The sequence below is a fragment of the Myotis brandtii genome, unplaced genomic scaffold (genome assembly GCF_000412655.1).
Source record: "Myotis brandtii unplaced genomic scaffold, ASM41265v1 scaffold485, whole genome shotgun sequence".
Lineage (NCBI taxonomy): Eukaryota > Metazoa > Chordata > Mammalia > Chiroptera > Vespertilionidae > Myotis > Myotis brandtii.
Window position 1 is genome coordinate 51294 of NW_005368527.1, and position 7478 is coordinate 58771.

Genomic DNA, 7478 nt, shown 5'->3' on the forward strand with positions numbered 1-7478 from the left:
TCAATGGAGATACTTTTTAATGCACTTATCTGAAATAAACTTCAATGACAGAGTAATCATGACTGTTGCCTTCAAATGTCTGTACAAATGGGGAAAATAGGGGATAGAATATGATTATAATTCATCTCAGTTTTTTTTGCTTTTATCATTGTATCAGATAGCTGTTGCTATATAACAAGCCATCCTAAAAGGACTTGTTTGACTATATTGCCTTCATAATTAAATGGGATTGTATGGTGGGACATTGTTCTGATCTATTCTGGGCTCATAATGAGTTGCTCCTTATGATTCTAAACCTCTGTCATGATGTTTTGTGCATCTGTATTGCACTTCTTTCTTCAATCAATATGTGATGTTTAATGCATATATATGTGTGTTTGTGTTGATCTTACAGTTGATGTAAAAATAGTTGATCAAATGTTAATTGCCTTAATTTAATATCACAGTTCCCATATTTATATATGAAACCTTGCTTTCTTCCCAGTTATAAGATATATTCACCACCACTGTCCTGTGTGATGCAGCTACTTGTGCTCCTGATCTGACATGAGTTATCAATTACTAGAATTTTTAATTCTAACTAATTTATTGAAGTATAATTGCATAAAACAAACTGCAAACATTTTAAATATACAACTTATTGACTTAAAGAAGCCATGTATTAAAAAAGAAGCCATATAAAAATTAAGAGTATATAGTGGGTAGGTCCATTTATATGTAAGTTGAGATGATGCACAACAAGTTTTAACTGCATTATGTTTCTGTCAAAAATGTATTTCACATGTCTTCAGTTTTCTTCTTTCTGAAGATAATGTGGAATAATAAACGTTACTTCAAATGGATGCTGCAAGGGATAAATAAAATGTTAAATATACTTTGTTGAGTCCAAAGAAAATGTTCAAGCATGAGCAGTGTGTGTAAGTGTGTTCACTTGTATATATATTTCATGTACACACTAACACTTATATATGTACATGCACTTAAGCTCATTCATAATCCCATCTATTATTATGAAAGACACCTTGAGAGAAATTTGAAGAATATATAAATAAAAAAGAAATGTCTGAATTAACATGAAATAGAGAAAAATAGAAAATTTGACACAGATTTAAAGTGAAATGTTTGACCTTAATTTTAATGAATTATTTTTTGTATATTTGTGTCTGAAAGGCCACAAGATCAGAACCACATTTACATTTATATGATGGGAAATTTTTTATACTATGTATGGGGCCAAATAGCTTCAAATTAGCTCTATTTTTTTCTATGTAATGTGGGATTTCAACCCAACATACCTTTGCTCAAGGGAAGCTAGCTGAATGATTTGCAAGGCTTAACCTCAGTTCCCTCTAACAATATCTTACTGGATAAATGTTTATATCAGTTTTCCATTGCTGTTGTAGCAAATTACCACCCTAGTGGCTTAAAAAAACATTTTCTATCTTAAAGTTCTAGAGAGCAGATGCCTGAAATGGGTATAAATGGCTTAGAACAAACTGACTGCTGGGCTTGGATTTTCTGGGTGATCCAGGGTAGAATGAAATCCCTTTCCAATCCCATTCCAAATCCTTTCCTATTCTCAATTCCTATTCCAGATTCTACAGTCCACCTGCATTCCTTGGCCATGGTCCTCCCTCCAACTTCAATACCAGCAACATAGCATCTTCTAATGTGTCTCTGACTCCAATCCTTCTTCTACTCTCTTCCACATTCAGAGGACCCTTGTGATGACATTAGTCCAACCTGGGTAATCTGAGCTAAGCTCCTTAGCTAATACTTTTATTTCATCTGTCTCAGTTACCCTGCTCTGTGAGCTAACATTCCAAAGCTCTCCTAATCAGGATGTTGACATCTTTTGAGGCCCTTATTCTGCCTATGACAAAGCCCTTCTCAGGTATAAATAATTTTGATGTCACTGTGGAGCCCTAAAATAAAAGAATCAAACACAGAATTATCCTCCCCTTTATAGTGAGAGAAAACTTGTTTTTCAAAATTACATACACAGAAGATTTCTAGTGGAAAAGACCTAAAATTACCTACACCAGACTCTGACCCAGAGCCATGAACCACCTACTCAAAGTGTGGTCCACAGACCAGGAGGACCTGCAGCATCAACATCACCTGGGGCTTTGTCAGAAATGCAGTCCCTGGGCCCATTGGAGACCTGATGAATCAGAATTTGCATTTGAGCTGCAAACTTTGGTGATCTGTATGCCTATGAAATGGAGAGGTGTTGTTCTAGAATAGGTGTTCCCTCCTTTTCACAGTTGACACTGGAAGCTGTATAACAACTGTACTTGCTGGGAGCTGTCCTGTGCATTATAGGTGTTTAGCAGCCTCTTTTCAGATATTTTATTTATTTTTTAAATATATATTTTATTGATTTCAGAGAGGATGGGAGAGGAAGAGAGAGATAGAAACATCAATGATTAGAGAGAATCGTTGATTGGCTGCCTCCTGCACACCGTACACTGGGCATCCAGCCCAAAACCCAGGCATGTGTCCTTGACTGGCATCAAACCCAGGAACCTTCAGTCCTCAGGCCAGCACTCTATCCACAGGGCCAAACTGCCTAGGGCTCTTTTCAGACATTTTAATATTCCCTGGGCCAAAGTCATCTCTGTTTGAGAACCACTACCCTAGACTCTCAGCACTGGAATTGCCCTGACTGATTCCAGTCAAAACTCTGTGGGGGAGGGTGGAAGACTTGGTTGGGAAGTTTGTAAGGAGGAAATTCTGACCTTGGGGAGTTTGGTGAAGGCGACTGCCCCTAATTGCTCCTTGACTTTTCCAAACAAGTCTGTGTAAGTGCAGATCCTCGGGTGTTTACCGGAATCTGTTTTTTATTTTTTAAAGTATTCCATATGTCTCTTTTTTCCCCTATCGATCCTTCTCCCTCAGTCACTTCAACCCCCCTGAACAAACCCCTACAACCCCAGTATCTGTGTCTATTCCTTATGCTTATATGCATGCATACAAGTCCTTTGGTTGATCACTTACCCCTCGCCTTCCTTGCTCCCTCTCCCCCCGCCCCTGCCCATCCACCCTTTCTCCCCTGCCTTCCCTTTGAGGTTGGACGGTTTGTTCAGAAGTCTCTTTGTCTCTTGATCTGTTTTTGTTCAGCAGTTTATGTTGTTCATTATATCCCACATATGAGTGAGTTCTTCTTATATTTGTCGTTCTCTGACTGGCTTATTTCACTTAACATGATGTTCTCCAGGTCATCCATGCTGTTGCAAATGGTAAAAGTTCTTTCTTTTTTATAGCAGCATAGTATTCAATTTTGTAGATGTACCACAGTTTTCTAATCCACTTGTCTGATGATGGGCACTTAGGCTGTTTCCAAATCTTAACTATTGTAAATTATGCTGCTATGAACATAGGGGTGCATATATCCTTTCTGATTGGTGTTTCTGATTTCTTGGGATATATTCCTAGAAATGGGATCAGTGGGTCAAATGGGAGTTCCATTTTTTACTTTTTGAGGAAACTCCATACTGTTTTCCACAGTGGCTGCACCAGGCTGCATTCCCACCAGCAGTACACGAGGAACACATCCTCACCAGCATTTGTCTGTTGATTTGTTTATGATAGCCAATCTGTTCGGTGTGAGATGATACATCATTGTTGTTTTGATTTGCATCTCTCAGATGATTATTGACTTTGAGCATGTTTTCATATGTCTCTTGACCTACTGTATGCCCTCTTTCAAAAGCTGTCTATTTAGGTTCTTTGCCCATTTTTTGATTGGATTGTTTTGTTTACTGGAATCTTTATGCTTAATCATTAGGTGTCCTTGCTTAAAGGACACTGCAGACACATGTCCTCCCAAGAATACTTACCCTACTGCTGTTACAATAAAAGCCTGAAGAGGCAGGAGAATGAGGCTTTCTGGTTCCTATAGCCAGGCAGTCCCTTAGCCCTCTCTTTCACAGCAATCGTATATCAGAGTAAACATTCATCCATTGCTGAGGGTCTACTGCTCAACCACAGCAAAACTCCATCTCTTTTTTGGCTTATACTTTTGAGCACAACATTAAATCCCTCTATTGCCCACCTATGTTGACCCAGGAAGTCATGATTCAATTTCCAGTGAAGGCACATGCCCAGTTTGTAGTCTCGATCCCCAGTAGGGGGTGTACAGGAGAATCCATGGGGGAAGCATGTAGAAGATACCCATAGAGCATCATCATTGATATTTCTATCTCTCTCTTCCTTTCCCTTCCTCTCTTTGAAATAAATAATAGTAATAAATAAATATAAATATAAATGGAAATCTCGCTGTGACCAAATTCTGTATTGGAGAAGGTAGTTTATAAATGTACTACCCCACAGAATGCATTTTGCAAAACATACATTTGGCAATTGTTATAATGTGCTAACCTGGGTTATAGTGCATAAAATCTGAATGTATCTCTTATATTTAATATATATATTTATAGTGGTGAACTAAATGGCACCTCTTAACTTGTGCTTTAACTATGAAATTTCTAATTATTTTGGCTAAACCATCATGAAGCCAAGTAGTATAGAGCCCAACGTTTTATACTAGAGAAACACATATCTTCACTTTCTTAAAGACGGAAACAGTAATTTTCTAGATATATCAGTGGCTGTGTCCCCACCATAAATTAATGCTTTGAAGATCCAAAGACTAGCCAGACTAATTTGTCAGTGTTAGGTTTTTTTTAACTACAGTTTACTTTCAATATTATGTTGTATTGGGTTCAGGTGTACAACATAGTGGTTAGAATGTCATATAATTTGCATAGTGTCTCCCGCTCTGGTATATTCAATACCAAACTGACCTCATACATATTTATTGCAATATTATTGACTATATTCCCTATGTTGTACTTTACATCCCTGAGACTATTTTATTGTTGTTGTTGTTAATGCTGAGGATATTTTCCCATTGATTTTTAGAGTGAGTGAAAGGGAGGGGGAGAGATGGAGAAAGAGGAACATCCATGTGCGAGAGACGCATCGATTGGTTTCCTTCAGCTCGCACACTAGTCAGGGCCTGGGATCAAACCTGCAAACAAGTCACGTGCTATTGACCAGGAATCAAACTTGAGACTTTCAATCTTTGATCTGAGGATCTATCCAGTGAGCCACACTGACCATAGCCCCCGTGATTATTTAGTAACTACCAATTTGCTCTTCCTAATCCCTTCACCATTTACACCCAGTTCCCCATTCAGCTCTCGTCTCTGGCAACCATCAGACTCTACTGTGTCTGTTAGTCTGTTGAGATTTTGTGTTCTTTTCTTTATTTTGCTCTTTAGATTTGATAAATATGTGAAGTCATATGGCATTTGTCTTACGCTGACTGATTTATTCCAGTGAGCATAATACCCTCTAGTTCCATCCATTCAGAAACTTTAACTCAGAGTTGAGATGAGGTGCTGGGAGATGTAGATGTCAGGAAGCAGGGCATTTAATGAAGGACTAATCACAGCTGCACTCACCTGGCTTATTACATAGTCTCCTGGGAGCCCAGGATGAGCAGGAAAAATTTCCATTCTGTCCAGAGCAGTGTCCCCCATGGGAATCCTCTGCTAGAGTAACAAGAAGTAAATGTGCCTAATGAGCAGACACAGAGCACGTAAATAGCAGCTCTACTGCAGACCCTCACCATGTGCAACCTTTGGTTGGAAGGAACTTGGTCTTTTTTTTTCTTTTTTGAAGTCCTAAATCTGTCTGGGAGACCAATGCATGTCTCCTTGTTGTCTTGTCTGGGACAGAGACAGAGCTCTGGTCTTCATCATCAACCATCCAGACAAGGATTTGGACCTCCACAGAGAAACCTTCCTCTAAGAATTTCCATCCAGGTGAGTCAGAGAGCCCAACAGACATGGCAGGAGAGGATCAGAGAGACTGAAAGCCAAGATCTTGTACATAAAGTCACCACAGAACCATTCAAACATACCCCAGGTACCAATGATCACTGTGGTTGTCAGCTGGCTTTACTAATACATTAATGTATTTATTCATGATGCTCAAAGGAAAGTGAACACTGCACTCAGAAATGCAAGTGACAATGTTGACAATTAAATGGTATTAATAGCAGACAAATTAAGGAAGGGCATTGGAGGTGTAAAGTCCTTCCAGTAGAAGTAGACCATAAGTTCAAGGACTTTATCAATTAATAGGAATAGACAAATCGGTTATTAGATATGGAGTAATATATATATATATTGTTGTGAGAGCATTTTTTAAATTTTATGATGAGGCATATTAGACACTGTTTCCACATGGATGAGAAAGATCCAGACCCAGGAAGGCTGCAAATACACTTTTGCAATCACAGTACATGAGACATACAGTTCACAGTATGTTCTCTCACCTTGGCTATTCACATTAAAAAAAATTTATTAGTTAGGTGAAAATGAGTAAGATAATGAGTTTCACGTTGTAAATATTTCAAAACCTATAAGAATGAGCAAAGAAATTTGTTGGTGTGTAAGGCATTTTAAGTCTGTGTTAAAATCTGTGCAAGTTATTTTCTTTACTTGTTTATTAATTTATTTTAAATTAAAGTACAGATGGCAACCAATATAACGTTCACTGTTGTACCCTGAAAGTTCGTTGCTTTTGAATAGTGTAATCAAAGTGTTTTCATTTCTTTTTATCTAAGTATAGTTTGTATACAATATTAAACCAGTTTCAGGTATAAAACTTATTGATTCAACATTTATATACATTACAATGTGATTGCCATACCAAGTCTAGTAATCATCTGTGACTGTGCAGACTTACCACAATATTGTTGGCTATATTCTCTTATTCAAGTTTTTGATTGGACTCTTTCATAAAAAGAATTAGATATGTTTATACAAACTGACTTTTTTTCCATTTAGTTCTTACATGTATTATAAAAGGTATGTGGGAAATGAATAATGTTCATTAGTGTTGTGTTGTCCAAACTGTCAGTCCTACAGTGTTCCCTCCATTGCTTTAATAATTTTTTAAATTGAAGAATAATTGACATAACATATTATGTTAGTTTCAAGAGTACCACATAATGACTCTGTATGTGTATATATTCATTATGACCTCCACAGTATGTCTAGTTAACATCTATCACAACAATAGTTACATTTTTTTTGTCATAAGAACAATTAAAATATACACTCTAGCTACTTCCAAGTACACAAAACAGTATTATTAATTATAGTCACCGAACTGTGCTTTACACCCTAACCATTCCTTTTTTATTTTTATTTTTTTTAATGAAAGAATTGAGTAAGACACAAGAATTTTTTATGTGTCTTCACATGGAAAAGAAAACTATAATGAGAAATGGGACTAGAGATATTCTCAATGAGACCAGACATACACCAAATACGGAAATTATTTCCTTGATTTTTAGATACATCTAGTAGAGGGTAGCATTTATGCTAGGTTACTAATGCTTGCCTGTGGGAAAATGAGTCATGTCACTTTTCCTATATCCTGGTAGTCACCTCCACCAC